At 46.8% G+C, this 17,500-nt stretch overlaps 1 protein-coding gene across 2 annotated transcripts in view; it reads left to right on the top strand.

Moving 5' to 3' along the window:
* tln1 (talin 1) overlaps nt 1-17,500 on the top strand; it is a 114,939-nt gene that overhangs the window by 11,709 nt on the left and 85,730 nt on the right. For both annotated transcript variants that reach the window (XM_080842175.1, XM_080842174.1), the window contains exon 2: nt 13,118-13,188. The gene's annotated coding sequence lies outside the window, so the exon portion shown is untranslated. The remainder of the gene's footprint in view (nt 1-13,117; nt 13,189-17,500) is intronic.

Genomic DNA, 17,500 nt, shown 5'->3' with positions numbered 1-17,500 from the left:
CACACACACACACACACACACACACACACAGACACACTCACACAGACACACACACGCACACACACACACACACACACACACACACACAGTCACACACACACACACACACACTCTCTCTCTGTACCCTTGCATGGATGCCAGCCCTGTTACTCTTGGGCCAGAGGCCTATAATGTAAACACTGCTGCGCTTGGCTGGCATCCTATCAGTTTGTTTCAACCATTTCAAAAAGAAACGTTTTGGATACTCCCTGGCAAGGAAACCTCCCCCCAACGCCTGAAACTTATGTAAACGCTGTTCTCATTAAGATCCTTCCCGCTATACTCATTCATATAACTCATTTATTTAATCCGTGGCCTTTTATCGTGTCTCTTGTCCTACAGTGCCACTTGAAAGTATGTGAACCCCTTGAGCACTTAAGCGTTTTCTGTTGTTTTACCATGATTTTTCATTTTTTTATCACCAATTTTCCATAGATGAAATGTCAGGTTTATGTTTATCATTTGCATGTACTTGTTTAGAGGAAATTGTTTGAGTAGCCAAAAAACTACATGAAACATGGAATTAGTCCATTTCAAAAGTAAGTGAACCCCCAGCTGAATTGATAAAGTCAAGCAGGTAACAGATTCAGTGAAACTTATTTGGGTGATTAATTAGTCAATTGAGCAAACCGATCATCTGAGACATCCTTAGGGAAAGGTTTGGGCAACACAGATTAAAAGAGAGAGGAAACCAACCAAACTACTGTAGTGCCAAGGTGTACCCACACAGATCAACAATGCAGAGAGGAAACGAGATATCCGAGAACATCAGGAAGAAGGTACTGACAGCCCATCAGTCTTGGGAAAGCTATAAGACCATCTCCAAAAGATTCCAGCTCCATCCATCCATCCAAGACAAATAATTTAGAAATGGAGGGCATTCAACATGACCGCATCTCTGCCTAGAAGTGGACGCCCATCAAGACCATCACCAAGAAGCACCAGAAGAAGAATAAATCAGGTAAAAGTCAACCCACACATCACCTCTAAAGAGTTTCGGACCTCTCTGGCAGCATCTGGGGTAAATGTACATGGGTCTACAATCAGACGAAAATTGTTGGTTTTGATCGTGACAAAATAATTCTATCTCGGACTCATCTGTTTAAAGAAGGGACTTCCAGAAGGCCTTTGGTTTATCCAAGTGCTCTTGGGCAAAGTTGAAACGGGCAGTTTTATTCTTTCTTGAGAGCAGAGGCTTCCTTCTAGCAACCCGATCATGAATGTTATGTCTATTCAATTTTCGTCTGATTGTAGACCCATGTACATTTACCCCAGATGCTGCCAGAGAGGTCCGAAACTCTTTAGAGGTTATGTGTGGGTTGACTTTTACCCGATTTATTCTTCTTCTGGTGCTTCTTGGTGATGGTCTTGATGGGCGTCCACTTCTAGGCAGAGATGCGGTCATGTTGAATGCCCTCCATTTCTAAATTATTTGTCTTGGATGGATGGATGGAGCTGGAATCTTTTGGAGATGGTCTTATAGCTTTCCCAAGACTGATGGGCTGTCAGAACCTTCTTCCTGATGTTCTCGGATATCTCGTTTCCTTTCGGCCTTGTTGATCTGTGTGGGTACACCTTGGCACTACAGTAGTTTGGTTGGTTTCCTCCCTCTTTTAATCTGTGTTGCCCAAACCTTGCCCTAAGGATGTCTCAGATGATCGGTTTGCTTAATTGACTAATTAAGCACCCAAATAAGTTTCACTGAATCTGTTACCTGCTTGACTTTACCAATTCAGCTGGGGGTTCACTTACTTTTGAAATGGACTAATTCCATGTTTCATGTAGTCTTTTGGCTACTCAAACAATTCCCTCTAAAAAAAGTACACGCAAATGATAAACATAAACCTGACATTCCTTCTATGGAAAATTGGTGATGAAAAAAATGAAAAATCATGGTAAAACAACAGAAAACTCCTAAGTGGTCAAGGGGTTCACATACTTTAAAGTGGCACTGTATATGGAACAACTGATACAACTTGCTTCATGATGGTTCATCTCACATCCTCCTTCTGGAGATCTAATTAAAGTTCCCTCCCGTGGTCCCCCTGGTCCTCGTCCTTTGGGGAGTGTCAGATGAGTGTGTTCCTCTGGGTCGTCCCTGCGACAGAGAGAGAGAGAGAGAGAGAGAGCGTGTGAGAGATGAAGAGAGAGAAAGAGAGAGAGAAAGAGAGAGATGAAGAGAGAAAGAGAGAGAGGAAGAGAGAGAAGGCCCTCCCTCTCAACCTCGCTGGCCAAAGGTCCATGGAGAATCTCTGAAGAATTCTGAAAGAATGCGGGCGGAATTCCAGCAGGGAGCTGCTGCTAGGGAAAGAGTAATGTGTGTGTGTGTGTGTGTGTGTGTGTGTACTGTGTGTGTGTGTGTGTGTGTGTGTGTGTGTGTGTGTTCCTTGCTCTTCTGGTGCTGTATTGTACAGCAGCAAAGTCAACCGACAGGGGACTTTACTGACTCGAGCCACGCACTGGGAAGAAGGCGCGGTACACAATGACTTTCCACAGGCGGTTCACAAGACACCAAACTCTCTTTGATGGCTGTTCAGTTGGCGCATCAAAGCACGGTCGTGGTGCTCTGGCACCTAAAAAGATAGCGAAGCCCAATTTTCCGCGTCTGTCTAAAAAATGCAGAGCATCCATCCAACACATCAGCCTGTTCAACAGCGTCTCCTGAATTGAATTTAACTGAACTGCCCCCCCCCCCCCCCTTTTTTTTTTTTGCATAGACAAGCTCACTTTTCATTGCCTTTCACCCGATTACTGTGCTATGCATGGCAGACACTCTGCATTCTACATTTGAATGTGTACGGAGAGAGAGATTAAAGCCATGGATTTATCTGGCAGAGATTACCCCTCAAGCAGATGTTTGAGGACTATTGCTTACATTCCCCCCCTGCTAAAGCCATAAAAGCCCCTTCAGATCCCCTGTCAGCGGGGCGCAGAGTGGACGCTGGTGGGCTTCTCACTGGTGTGTGTGTGTGTGTGTGTGTGTGTGTGTGTGTGTGTGTGTGTGTGTGTGTGTGTGTGTGTGTGTGTGTGTGTGTGTCTCACTGGGGTGGCGAAAGTCACAGTTTAATGCCGCTAAAGCCATGGCTGGGAACATGTGGGTCTTGGGCTCGCACCAAGAGACCGGGGGAAAAAACTAAAAACCTTTTACCCAGATACTGCTGTCTGTGTGTCTGTGTGTCTCTGTGTGTGTGTGTGTTAGCTGTGCTCTGCAGAGGGGTAGTGAACATAGAGAAGCTGTGGAATTCAGTGGTGAATCTCTATGTCACGTTTTGGTGCTTTTTCGAGTCAATAATTGAAGATTTTGGAGGGAATTTAAGTCATGACTCTTCTTTATAGTGGCCCAAAGCAATGTATGCACGGAGAATTCAGTAATGGTTGTCGTGAAGAGTTGGTGCTGTGAGTGAAGTCATTGATAATGTGAAGCAAATGCTTTTGAAGTTTCACAGTTTTGGTTTTTGGTTCAAAATCGTCCATCATTTCTAACTGGTCTTCTCAGGTCAGTAGGAGTGTTATGTCATAGTCAGGTTTATTGCGTATAGCTTCATGAGAGCAGGTCCTCTCCGTGTCTGTAGCTCTGTTTCTGGCGTTTAGCTCCATCACAGTAGAAACTCTCTCTGTCAGTAACACTGTTTTATGGCGTATAGCTTCACGAAAGTAGAAAATCTCTCTGTCTGTATCCCAGTTTCTGGCGTATAGCTCCACGACAGCAGAAACTCTCTCTGTCTGTATCACTGTTTTATGGCGTATAGCTCCACGACAGCAGAAACTCTCTCTGTCTGTATCTCTGTTTCTGGCGTAAAGCTTCATGACGGCAGAACTCTCTCTGTCAGTATCTCTGTTTCTGGCGTATAGCTCCACAACAGCAGAAACGACTCGTGGTGGAAACTCTCCTGGCAGTCCCATATTTTTAATGTGAACATTGTTACAAAATACAGTGTAGACAAAAAGACGCCGGCCTTGTGTGTTTTGTAAATACACGCTGACCGGCCCCATGACCCACATCATAGGAGGAGCCCAGAGGATGGTGCTGCTTCTCCTGATGTGAGGGCTACACTCTGCTCCTCTGGCCCTGATGTGAGGGCTACACTCTGCCCCTCTTCCCCTGATGTGAGGGCTACACTCTGCTCCTCTGATGTGAGGGCTACACTCTGCTCCTCTGATGTGAGGGCTACACTCTGCCCCTCTGGTCCTGATGTGACGGCTACACTCTGCTCCTCTGATGTGAGGGCTACACTCTGCTCCTCTGATGTGAGGGCTACACTCTGCTCCTCTGATGTGAGGGCTACACTCTGCTCCTCTGGCCCTGATGTGAGGGCTACACTCTGCTCCTCTGGTCCTGATGTGAGGGCTACACTCTGCTCCTCTGGCCCTGATGTGAGGGCTACACTCTGCTCCTCTTCTCCTGATGTGAGGGCTACACTCTGCTCCTCTGGCCCTGATGTGAGGGCTACACTCTGCTCCTCTTCTCCTGATGTGAGGGCTACACTCTGCTCCTCTGGCCCTGATGTGAGGGCTACACTCTGCTCCTCTTCTCCTGATGTGAGGGCTACACTCTGCTCCTCTTCTGATGTGAGGGCTACACTCTGCTCCTCTGATGTGAGGGCTACACTCTGCTCCTCTTCTCCTGATGTGAGGGCTACACTCTGCTCCTCTGATGTGAGGGCTACACTCTGCTCCTCTTCTCCTGATGTGAGGGCTACACTCTGCTCCTCTTCTCCTGATGTGAGGGCTACACTCTGCTCCTCTTCTCCTGATGTGAGGGCTACACTCTGCTCCTCTGATGTGAGGGCTACACTCTGCTCCTCTTCTCCTGATGTGAGGGCTACACTCTGCCCCTCTGATGTGAGGGCTACACTCTGCTCCTCTTCTCCTGATGTGAGGGCTACACTCTGCTCCTCTTCTCCTGATGTGAGGGCTACACTCTGCCCCTCTCCTCTGGCCCTGATGTGAGGGCTACACTCTGCTCCTCTCCTCTGGCCCTGATGTGAGGGCTACACTCTGCTCCTCTCCTCTGGCCCTGATGTGAGGGCTACACTCTGCCCCTCTCCTCTGGCCCTGATGTGAGGGCTACACTCTGCTCCTCTGGCCAGCGGAGATAGTGTCACAGTAATAGAGCACATTCATAGCGCGGGGATCAGCAGCGTCCTGCTTTGGCGATGAGCTTGATTGTGGCCGAGTTCAGTTAGATAGACTCTCCAGAGAGCCTGCGATGACACAGCCTGTGGTCAGTGATAGGGCAGGGCCTGAGGCAAGAGATGTACACATCCGCCCCCCCCCGGCCCCCCCCCCCCCCAGCGATGACACAGCCTGTGGTCAGAGATAGAGCAGAGCAGGGCATGAGGCAAGAGATGTCCAGCCCCACCGGCAGCCCCCCCCCCCCAGAGCTATCCTTGGGTTGCCAGTAGGTCCAGGAAATGAGTAGACAGAGCGGGCGAAGCTAAAGTGGAGATTACGACGCGCTGATCGTCAAATAGCGTGCCTGTTTGCCGTCATCAGGACTCTGTTTATAGACTTGCAGTAATAAGCAGCAGGGCATGTGTGCTTGTGTCGGTCTGTGTGTCTGTTTGCGTATACACAGTATGGCGCTTAACTCGCAGAACAATGTCACACAGCTGCCACCCTATGTGTTAAATGGACAGCACTGGTCCACATGTGTTGGATAGCAACACCATAGCTGGTGGATGTTTTAGCAGCTTTAGCTACAAGCTACAAGCACACTGTGACACTGTGTTATTGGGAATTGACTGCACTTCCTGGTTAATGTAAATAATAAAATAAAATTAAGTAATCAGTTTTGGGACCTTTTTTGAGGTAGTCTGCATTCGTTGAATACAGATGGGGACCAGAATGGTACCAGAAATGAGCATGTTCTCAGGCAGGACGTACTTGGAAATCTCATGAAGGCAAGAATTCAAGGCCTGTCATCTAACCCATGTTGACTTGGCCCCGCTGTTGTGTCTCGAAGGCAAACAGTCCACCATTTTGTGGCACTGTTTTGAACATTAATGTGCTAAAAAGTAGCAATATGTGTGAGGATTTCTCACCAACACACAACTTTGGTCATTTGAGTCATTAAAATAAAATACTTAAATCATTTACATAATTTAAATATCTATGAGCTGCAAGTTAAGAGGATCAGTACTTCCCCATTTCAATAGCAGAACTTCACCCAGTATGTGAAGTGACCAGTATTTCACAAATTTCAATTTGTTTGGCCTCAGATTGAACTTTGCCGCCCTTCTCCCAGACGGAGTTAAGCCGCCAGTTTCTCAGCCCTGTGGCCAACACTGTTTACGAGGATTTGTGTAATCTCTGGCCGAAAGCGCAGGTATGTATACTACTGGGGGTGCTCCGGTACAAGTCTCTCTGTGTCCAGAGGAGTTTCCTTGCCACCGCACCTTCCATGAACAGCCATAGCACACAGACCACCCCCCTGCTGTTAAACACGGAACTCATCGCCACGGCACCCAGACCCACAGCACCCAGACCCCCCCCCCCCCCTGCTGTTAAACACCACACCCTCCATGTTGTGTGCGCTGACCTTGATTATTCAGATCATGCAGGTCATTGGATGCAGATCACTATGTCATTATGTGAAGGGTCATATTGATTGGTTGCTCAAATGAGACCAAATGTTGTAAAGGCAGGGCACATTTGAAATCAGCTCCAGTCTTACCTCTGTAGCTACTGTTTGACGTAATTAAACTGCCAGAGAACACAAGTTTAGTTTTGACCTCGTTCTTTATGATTCATTTTCAAATGCTATTGCCTTGAGTATTTCTCCCCATGATCTGAAAAAGCTACATTAACATCTGAAGTCATGTGCGTGTACACTGGGATAATGCCTGACTTGTTTGTGAAGGTGAAATATGTGTCTGACAGTGTTGCATTGTTTACAAGGACACTGTCCCATATTTCACATTGTGGTTTGACCTTGTGGGATCTTTTCCTTTTTGACTCCTTCCTTTCGCTCTCGGACTGTGTGTGTGTGTGTGTGTGTGTGTGTGTGTGTGTGTGTGTGTGTGTGTGTGTGTGTGTGTGTGTGTGTGTGTGTGTGTGTGTGTGTGTGTGTGTGTGTGTGTGTGTGTGTGTGTGTGTGTGTGTGTGTGTGTGTGTGTGTGTGTGTGTGTGTGTGTAACTGGGCTGTGTGGAGAACGGAGCTTGTTTTCCCGGAGGAGCGCCTGTAGTTTTGGGCTTTGAGGGTTAGGCTCCGTCGGGATCCTCACGTTAGGGCGTGTGTGTGTTTGTGACTGTGACTGTGTGTGTGTCAGTGTGACTGTGTGTGTGTGTGACTGTGGCCACGGCTATTATGATCCTTTGGCAGCAGGCCTGTTGTCCACTCAGGGAGTGGCCACCGCTGCCGTCAGAGACTCTTCCTAGCGACCGTACACAAAAACACATCTTCTCTGCCCCAGATGACTTATTTTAACGCTCCAGTTATGCTTCTGGATCGCAAGACATCTGACAAGTGAGTCATTTCTCCCCGACTTAGAGAATCATGAGCGGAAAAGGCTAACACTCCCTTTCTGCTTGGCTTCAGTCAAGTGTGGGCATACCGGATGGTGATGGAGGTACAGTGTGTGTGTGTGTGTGTGACAGTGGATGGTGATGGCGGTAAATCAGCCTAATGTGGGCATACTGGATGGTGATGGTGGTACACCAGTCAAGTGTGGGCATACTGGATGGAGATGGTGGTAGATCAACCTAATGTGGGCATACTGGATGGTGATGATGGTACACCAGCCTAATGTGGGCATACTGGATGGAGATGGCGGTACACCAGCCTAGTGTTGTGCCACTTGATTGAGATGTGTGGATGTCTTATGGTCGCCACAGGGAGAGGCCTTGGTAAGTTACGATGGTGTGACCTGGAATCTTGAGGGAACCAAGTTCTTCTCTTGGGGTTCCGTCTGCTCTCAATTCAGATAATATGCATTGGATTTTGAACTACTTTTTGGGAGAACAATAATCTTTGACGGTCAAATGACTGATCTCTCCCCTCCCTCTCCCTCCTCATCTCCCTTTGGAATAAATACCTCATCGTGAGACGAAGATGTTTTTCCGTTTGTCCGCTATGTTTTTGTGTTTAAAGATGAACGATTCTCATCACCGAGGCCTGAGAGGCTGGAATCGTGTTTTAATTCCTTGGAATAAGAGACGGCCATTAATTAACCTCGGAAGCAAGAGAGTCATTACATCATCAGTTCAAACACACACTCAGGAAGCCGCAGGTGTAGACTGAAGGTGTCTATTTTATTAAATGTGTGTGTTGTGTGTCGATTCAGTGTCTTTTGGTTTGTGTGTGTGTGTGGGGGGCGGGGGGAGATGGGCCGTCTATCTCATGACCCCAGAATGACCCTTTGTAAGTGGAATTTGGTGCCTTCCGTGAAGTGATTTAAGGCAGGGCTGGATTTAGCAGCTGGTTGGCTGGCTGGACGTTTAGCCCGGCATGAGCTCTAACTTCCTTCCCTGTGTCATCCAACCAGTGTGTGTGTGTGTGTGTGTGTGTGTGTGTGTGTGTGTGTGTGTGTGTGCATATCAGGGCAGACTTGGCCACTCTCATGCCCACGTCAGGCCTAACCGAACAACGCTTGGGTGTTGGTCAAGGTTGTTTACTTACTATTTTTGACGTCTGAAGTTTTGAAGTTTTAAAATCTATAACTAGCTACAAAAATAGTTGCATAATATTCTACAGGCACTCGATGAACGGAAAGGCAAAAGCAGGAAAACGCTAACTTGCCTTTCGAGCTCATGACAACAGTACTGAATCTGCATTGAAGCTTTAGACCATCTTGCTTGGCCTGCCAGAAGTGAGAAGTGAGAAGTGGGACGGGGCTCCTCACATTAGTGTGTGTGTGTGTGTGTGTGTGTGTGTGTGTGTGTGTGTGTGTGTGTGTGTGTGTGTGTGTGTGTGTGTGTGTGTGTGTGTGTGTGCCCCAGAAGTGGGACGGGGCTCCTCACGTTAGCTTGTGTGTGTGTGCCAGAAGTGAGACGGGGTTCCTCACGTTAGGGCCCAACGTGTTCAGAGGCCCCGGCTAATGGGGAGTAATACACCTCCGGGCCCGCCAGGCTAGTTTGTGTGTGTGTTTGTGAGAGTGTTTGTGTGTGTGTGTGTGTGTGTGTGCGTGTTTGTGAGAGTGTTTGTGTGTGTGTGTAGCCCTCTGCATGCTGATTACAGCAGCGGCTTCCTTCTCTTGCCTCATTAGCCGCTCCCACGCTGCGTTGGTCCCTCCAGTCCTGGCTGGCGTAGCCCTCACACCCTGGCGCCTGCTTGGATACAGTTACCGGGTGTGAAGAGGGGTGGAGGGGAGGAGGGGACGGGGGTCTTGCATTTCGCCTGCTGTATTTTCATCTAGTCACCGATAGGAATAAAAACATAAACACCCGAGCCTGCCCAACCCCTGTCTGACACGCTGTCTGTCTGTCTGACACGCTGTCTGTCTGTCTGGCACGCTGTCTGTCTGTCTGACACGCTGTCTGTCTGTCTGACACGCTGTCTGTCTGTCTGGCACGCTGTCTGTCTGTCTGACACGCTGTCTGTCTGTCTGGCACGCTGTCTGTCTGTCTGACACGCTGTCTGTCTGTCTGGCACGCTGTCTGTCTGTCTGTCTGTCTGACACGCTGTCTGTCTGTCTGACACGCTGTCTGTCTGTCTGACACGCTGTCTGTCTGTCTGTCTGTCTGACACGCTGTCTGTCTGTCTGACACGCTGTCTGTCTGTCTGACACGCTGTCTGTCTGTCTGGCACGCTGTCTGTCTGTCTGACACGCTGTCTGTCTGTCTGTCTGTGGCTGCTAGAGAAGCTAGAGGCTCAGTTTGTTTTTCACTATATGCTAGAAGTATGATTCTGTTTTTCACTATACTGCTAGAAGTATCATTCTGTTTTTCACTATACTGCTAGAAGTATCATTCTGTTTTTCACTGTACTGCTAGAAGTATCATTCTGTTTTTCACTATACTGCTAGAAGTATCATTCTGTTTTTCACTATACTGCTAGAAGTATCATTCTGTTTTTCACTATACTGCTAGAAGTATCATTCTGTTTTTCACTATACTGCTAGAAGTATCATTCTGTTTTTCACTATACTGCTAGAAGTATCATTCTGTTTTTCACTATACTGCTAGAAGTATCATTCTGTTTTTCACTATACTGCTAGAAGTATCATTCTGTTTTTCACTATACTGCTAGAAGTATCATTCTGTTTTTCACTATACTGCTAGAAGTATCATTCTGTTATTCACTATACTGCTAGAAGTATCATTCTGTTTTTCACTATACTGCTAGAAGTATCTTTCTGTTTTGCTCGCTGTTCTTTATGCTGTCTAGCGGGCACTATAAGGAATTAAAATTGAAGTATTTATAATGATTGACATTCAGAGTATTAAATACTTTATTTATTGTCAAACATTAACTATAGGAGAACATCCTGCTCTAGACTCGACCAACCCCCCCCCTCTGCCCCCCTACCAACTTCCACCCAAAAGGAGCATTCAGAGAGAGGCACCCAACAGAAGCCTGGGCAAAGAATGAGTGTCCTGTTTAGTCCATTAATGCTTTTGTGGGCTGTTTTGTTCTTGGAAGATCACCCCTCCCCACCCCACCCCCCATCCCACCCCTGCGTTGTTTCTGTGTGTGGAAGCCGGGAGGTGATTAGGCCTCCGGTCTGGGCTTCCTGTTCGCTCGTGCAGGATGGGCTGGGTGCAGCGCGAGGACGGGTCAGCTGGGTGCTCTTTCACTTCTTTTTTTTTTTTTTTTTTTTCAAATGTGATTATTGTCTTTTTTTTTCCTTCAAGGAAGAACAAGTTACAAATAGAGTAAACATAAGAAACAAGATACCTGACACAAAAAAATAATAATGATACAAATAAAATAAATTATATCAAATGACACTCAAAACTAGATGGCACATTCATTGGTACATTGGCAAGGGGTATTTAGACAGCGGGTTGCCGCTTTTTCACTTCTGCTGCGGAGCATAGCACCAGCGCGGGGGAGCCGTGGTCATGGGAATCAGTGGTGGTGGTAGCAAGTCGGATTTATTCAGTTGGGGCCTCGAAAGTGGAAATTCTTTTTCAAGAAGTGGGAATTCCCACTGGTGGGAAAAAGCATTCCAGACAGTTGTTATCTTGCTCTTAATACACTTACTGAAACCGTTCATGAGTCACAGTAGTGGGTATTGTCTCAGTCCTTATTGTCATGACAAACATTCATTAACTTTACTCCATTTAACTTTGAGTCTCTTTTTGTTTTGAACAGATTCCTCTCTTCCACTCCTCTTTCTCTCCTTCTTTCTATAATTATGCACATGTTTGCTTTAGACGATTCCCCCGCTTTCTTCTCTCCCTTTTCTCCGGAGCTAAACAAACACTCCTGTCCCTCTCTGCCGACTCTAATTGCACAGGATGCAGATCTCCAGCTGTGGGAGAGCCAGTGCTTGGCTGCGCTGCGCTGTGCTACGCTACGCTGTGTGCTCGGTGTGGCTCCAGATAGCTAAAATTCCCTTTTATGGCATTGCAGGGGCTTTCGAGACAGGAAATGACATCATGACTCACTGAGGTAGTGAGTGAGAGAGAGAGAGAGAGAGAGAGCAAGAGCGAGCGAGCGAGTGAGTGAGCGAGTGAGAGAGTACTGCCGCCACTACTGGGAAAGCATTCCGCATGGCCTGAGAGGCTGTCTGACTGTTGAATCACCTAGACCTGAGCAGAAAATAGCAGCAGTGGCGACGGCCTCACCAGGCTCAAGATGTTATTTCATAGGGGATGGAAGCAGTGAGAACACGGGAGCCAAAATAAAAGTCCTGGGGAGGTTCGCTGTCTGAGTGACTGTGTTGATGGACAACAGGTGACCAAATAAAGAACTAGAGTCAGACTGTGAGAAGAGTTAGGGAGGTCGAGGTTTAGATGTTGGCTTTGAGGCTCGAAGGCTGTTTGAGGCTCGGAGGTCGAGGCTTAGATGTTGAAATCAGTTGGCAAGAAGGCTGCTGAGGACAAGCTCGATGAAACAGTGTGTGAGACAGAGAGAGAAAGTGTGAGACAGAGTGTGAGACAGAGTGTGAGACAGAGTGTGAGACAGAGACAGAGAGAGAGACAGAGAGAGAGACAGAGAGAGAGACAGAGAGAGAGAGAGACAGAGACAGAGAGAGAGGGAGACAGTAGAGTAGTTTTAACTACTTCAAGTCATGCCAATAAAGCTCTTTTTTAATTTGAAATTTGAATTTGAGAGAGAGACAGAGAGAGACTGAGAGAGTGAGAGAGTAGACTGTGTGTGTGTCAGTACAGGAAGTGGCACTCCGCTCTCTTACACACCAGTGACGTTGGAAGGCTGCCCCTCCCTCCAGGAAGTGAGTTAGCTGCAGCGTGTGTGTAGCAGTACCGGAGACCGACACTCCCCAGCTGAACATTACTCACTCACACACTCACACGCTCACGCTCACACTCACACTCAGCTCTGCTTGTCTCGCCGCTCCCTTTAAACACTGACCGTGAACCCATCTTTTTTTGGGTGGGGGGTGAGGATACCAGCCCTGGACAGCATTCTGTTTAAAAAAAATATAATTTAAACATGGCTTCAGAAAGATTGGACTGCATTGCAGATGGCAGTAAAACATATCTTTGCTTTTTATTACTTTTTTTAGTAGGTGTTTGCACATTTCTGCATGTAGTTGTTGCGTTGGTACTGTGACATGTTTGCCTAGATCAGGAGATCTTATCTAATACTTACAGCATATGTGATGGCCTGTTCTGGTGTGAGTTTTATGAGTGCATCTACATGTAATCCCCATTAGCTTTTCCCCTCTTAGTCTTAGTGTGCAAGACCATTATCCCCTTAATGCTAGTCATTTATCAGTAGTGCTTCATCACTGGGGGATGTTTTCAGTGATCACGAGACAGTGCAGACTTCATTTTCATTGAGCTGTCTGCGGTTGTCCTGGATAGATATCACCGCGATGGATCGTTGCTTCTATACTTGATTCATTTTCATACCTCAAGGAAAGATATTTCGGTATTGTAAGCTCTGTGTAAGCACTGAATATCACTTACATTTCTTCTCTCTCTCTCTCTCTCTCTCTCTATGCAGTGAAACGAGGAGACCCCAGACTGCCATTTCCAAACGGGAGGACCTCTCCCATAACCACAAGTTTCTATCAGGTAACAGAACTCTTTAAAGCAGCACAACGGATCAATAGCTATTAGCTAACGGTATGCTAGCAGCTAAAACTAACGAAATCTCTTGAAATGTGCTGACTTTGACATTATGAAAAACTAGTTACTCAACGACTGTCCTTACACAGTCAAACATCAAGCAAGTGCAACACAAGACAAAGCAAGACGGCAAATAAGCTACTCTTTAATGACATACATTAGCTCACTGAATCCCCATTGCAAAGTTCTTTCCCCTCGCCTGCTTAAGCATTCATTGGTCACATCTATGTTGGATGTGCTAAGCTTGCCTGGGTATTAGTTTGGTTCAGGTTGCCATTAAGGACTTTCGATCCAAAGTATAGTGAAAGTGATTAGAGCCTCTAAGATTTAAACTGGCTGAGTCTGTAGGATACAACTTTTCCTTCAAGGAAGGCCCTCTGTGACCCCTCTGCTGTGACCTGGATGTAGTTAGCTGACCACATCTTCCCCACCTTTAACCTCTGATGTGACCTGGATGTAGTTAGCTGACCACATCTCCCCCACCTTTACCTGTAGCTATTGTTCCAGCATTTCAATTGACATCAGAATCAGAATCAGATTTTATTGGCCAAGTAAGTTAGAACAAACAAGGAATTTGACCTGGTGAACTGACTCTCAATGTGCTTACACATATATTACACATAAGCACATCACTTCCTCTTTACCATAACCTAAACTACACCCCACGTCTCCAATTGGCTTGGTGGAAAATCTGCCACGGCGAGCTCTTCTGTTGAATGGACACCCATGAGACCTGCTGCTCACTCAGTGGGAGTCTTCCTGCGCTTGGCTTCATGATGACAACACAAGCCTTTAAAATATGCATGTCCGTTCCAAACGGCGAGGACTTGTCCTTGCTGAGAAAAGCACCCAAGTGTGACATTTGAGCTATATGTGTGAACACGTAATTGACGCTGTCAGGGGCCCTCTTTGCGGGCCGAAGCCAACAGCCGGCTCGAGACGCGTCCTGAGGCCGCCACTTAGCGTAGCATGCTAATTTGCATGCCCTGCTGGTGGAACCGCAGTACGCTCGTATCTTTTTTTTGTTTGTTTTTTAACTTCTTTTTATTTCCTTTTATCAAATGCAGTCATACAGTACATCACATCATTACATGAAATGAAGTGCTACGGGTACAAATCTTAGGCTTAGTGGGGTTAACAGTCCATGGATGTCTTGGGCCCAAACCATCAGGATCCAGGCTTTTCAGAATTGAGTTACTCATTAACATTGTCCACAAACACAACACATCACACATGATCACTCGTATGATCACTCGTATCTTTTAAGAGATGTTCTGCCCCATCTCATCTCTTATTTTTTTCTCATCTCCCTTCCGAGAGCCCTCTCATTGGTTTAGCCTTGAACAGGGTTTCACCCACTGGAAAATGTGTTTATGTTGTTGTGATTGGCAAGGTGGATGTGCTCACGGGCCTCTCAGCATTTTAACCCCTGACCTTTTCTCTCACTCCCACATGCCAGAGGTATGAGTGAATGTTACTCACTTTCTAATAGTGGAAATGGTGGCTCATTCGCTGAGTAACAGACCAGCCACTGATTACGTTTGACCAGAAAAGAGTCATCAGAGGTCTATGGTGTATGTGCACTTAATAAGGGTTGTCAATACCAAGTGTCAAGCTTTGTGGTTTTCCCTTTGAAAATTATAGAACTGTCTGGATAAGCTGTTGGTTTAAGCCTTTGTTTAGTCTGCAACCCCAGTGCGACTATAAACGACAAAAGTTTGTTATCTGAGGACAGGAGGTGAAATTTAAACAACCTGTGAAGTCTTCCGTTAAACATGTGTCGCTCTTAAATGTCACAGTTGTTAAAAAAGTGTTGTGCTACGTGACCACTTCTCATTTCTCTTTAAGTCTTCGTGTTCTTACAGTTTTAGAAAGTTGTGGGGTCAGATTAACCGCATTGTTTGACTGAATGACTAGTAACAGTGAAAATGCTTTAATGAACTTTACTCAAATCATGACATGTTAAAAACACACTAATCGTGGCTTGAAGTGCAGTGGACCCTGAGTCAGACGCAGCATCTGTGTATTACTGGGTTATCAATGCTCAGTGCAATGGTCTGGCCAAAAACGCAGCGACTTAAAGCGTGTCTTTCAGACGAAATCGAAACTCGCCATGCTCTTGCCCCAACTCCTCCACTCACCCAATCATCTGAACCCTGTCGAGGTGAGGTGAGGTGAGGTGATGGCCACTATGAGCAGAAACCACTGACACATTTTTATTTCCTGCACTTTTTTTCAGTGGACTTGGTTTTCAGCTGTGCTGGGCAGTAGGGCTTAGTCCGCTGACCCTAAAAACAGATCCTTTCTGGGCCCACCCAGGGCCAAAGAGTACTCTATTTATACCACGGCCCCGGCCTGCTAGTGTGGCCTCCCCCTTACAGCATATTGTGTTAAAAGAGAAGTAGGAAAGGCCAAGCCACTGCAGACACACACACACACACACACACACACACACACACACACACACACACACACACACACACACACGCAGACACACACGCAGACACACACACACAGGATAGAACAGAAGTAGGGAAGACCAAGCCACTGCAGCTGCAGAGTTCGGACGACTGAGGAGCAAGTCATGCTCATCGCATCACTGTCTTTCTTGATCGTTATCGCATACTATCTGCTCGCCTACAGCTTAATATGTTTATTGTATTTGTGGTGTCCACATTACTTTCTTTATTGTTGTGAAGACCGTGAGCTACATAGGACCTACCATAGAAATCTACTTGTTGGCACACATACGTTGCACAAGACAACAGACGAACCTTTGTTGAATATTGAGCCTGGGACGTAACCATGAACTACCATGAAAAAATGTGTCAAACTGGAAGTTTGCGGAGAGAACTCTATTCCCACCGTTCTCTCTCCCCTCTCGGCTGAAGATAGACGGGTGGTGTGCCGTCAGGGAGACGGACATTAAAACGTCACCCACAAATAACTAATGGGCTGCACAGATCCCCTTCACAATTGTAGTGCACTCAGACCATGCAGTTACACACATAATGCCATTATGCAGCCGGCTTCAGTGGTTCGCACACTAAATTAATCATTCAGATGCCGCGTAGAATCATAGATCAGTCTAGCTCTCAGCTCCACACATGCAGCTGTGTTCTGACGTTCCTTGCGTGGAAGGGTCCGTGGTTAAAAGGTTTCTGCCGTTCCTTACATTGAAGGGGCCGTGGTTAAAAGGTTTCTGCCGTTCCTTACATTGAAGGGGCCGTGGTTAATAGGGTTCTACCATCCCTTGTGTGGAAGGGGCCGTGGTTAATAGGGTTCTACCATCCCTTGTGTGGAAGGGGCCGTGGTTAATAGGGTTCTACCATCCCTTGTGTGGAAGGGGCCGTGGTTAATAGGGTTCTACCATCCCTTGTGTGGAAGGGGCCGTGGTTAATAGGGTTCTACCATCCCTTGTGTGGAAGGGGCCATGGTTAAAAGGGTTCTGCCGTTCCTTACATTGAAGGGGCCGTGGTAAGTAAGGTTCTACCATCCCTTGTGTGGAAGGGTCCGTGGTTAAAAGGGTTCTGCCGATCCTTGCGTTGATGGGTCTCAGGTTAATAGCGGCTCCTCAGACTGCTGGCCTCTCTTCACTCGCTGGCTAATCCTCTCAAGAGGAGACTTCTTTCACCTCTTCTGCAATTTCTGCCGACAGGGGAATTTTTTTCGGTGACCGTCATTATTCCTTATCTTTGGAGGTAATTAGGGTTGGGTGGTTTTCCCTTTCAAGTCATCTCAGTCATATTAGGTTTGGATAGAGACATTTGTGTTTTAGTTTTTGTGGGGGTTTTTTTGGGAAGACAAATTGCCCTCACAGTACATCTTGTCATGAAGTTGGTTATTTGAGCATGTTTTGAGTTTGGCGCTCCTTTATTGTGGTCTGGTTTAGTCTTTTCCTGACTGGGTCATGAAACTCAGCGCCCCATTCACTTGACCTCAGTAGTGACCCTTCACACTGCATGCCTCCCTTTAAACTGACCGGCATACCAACAAGCCCAGTAATAAAGCCACAGTATCCTCTAACGTTCAGAGTACCTGTGGTGTTGTTTTGTTCTGCTATGCTGTGGGATGATTGTAGTGAAATGTGATAGATGGACATTTTTATTAGTTCATTGTTTTGAGGCGAGGAATCAGCACATTCCTGGAATCTCAGGCAGAGTTTGGGACAAGTCTAAGCAGGAGTCAAACTACGAGAGGCTTTCAGATGAGGCATCAAAGACTCGGCCTATCCGCTTGGAATTCCTGTCGCAGTCAA

The sequence above is a fragment of the Sprattus sprattus genome (assembly GCF_963457725.1).
Source record: "Sprattus sprattus genome assembly, chromosome: 7".
Taxonomy (NCBI): domain Eukaryota; kingdom Metazoa; phylum Chordata; class Actinopteri; order Clupeiformes; family Clupeidae; genus Sprattus; species Sprattus sprattus.
This window is presented reverse-complemented; position numbering and strand designations above follow the sequence as displayed.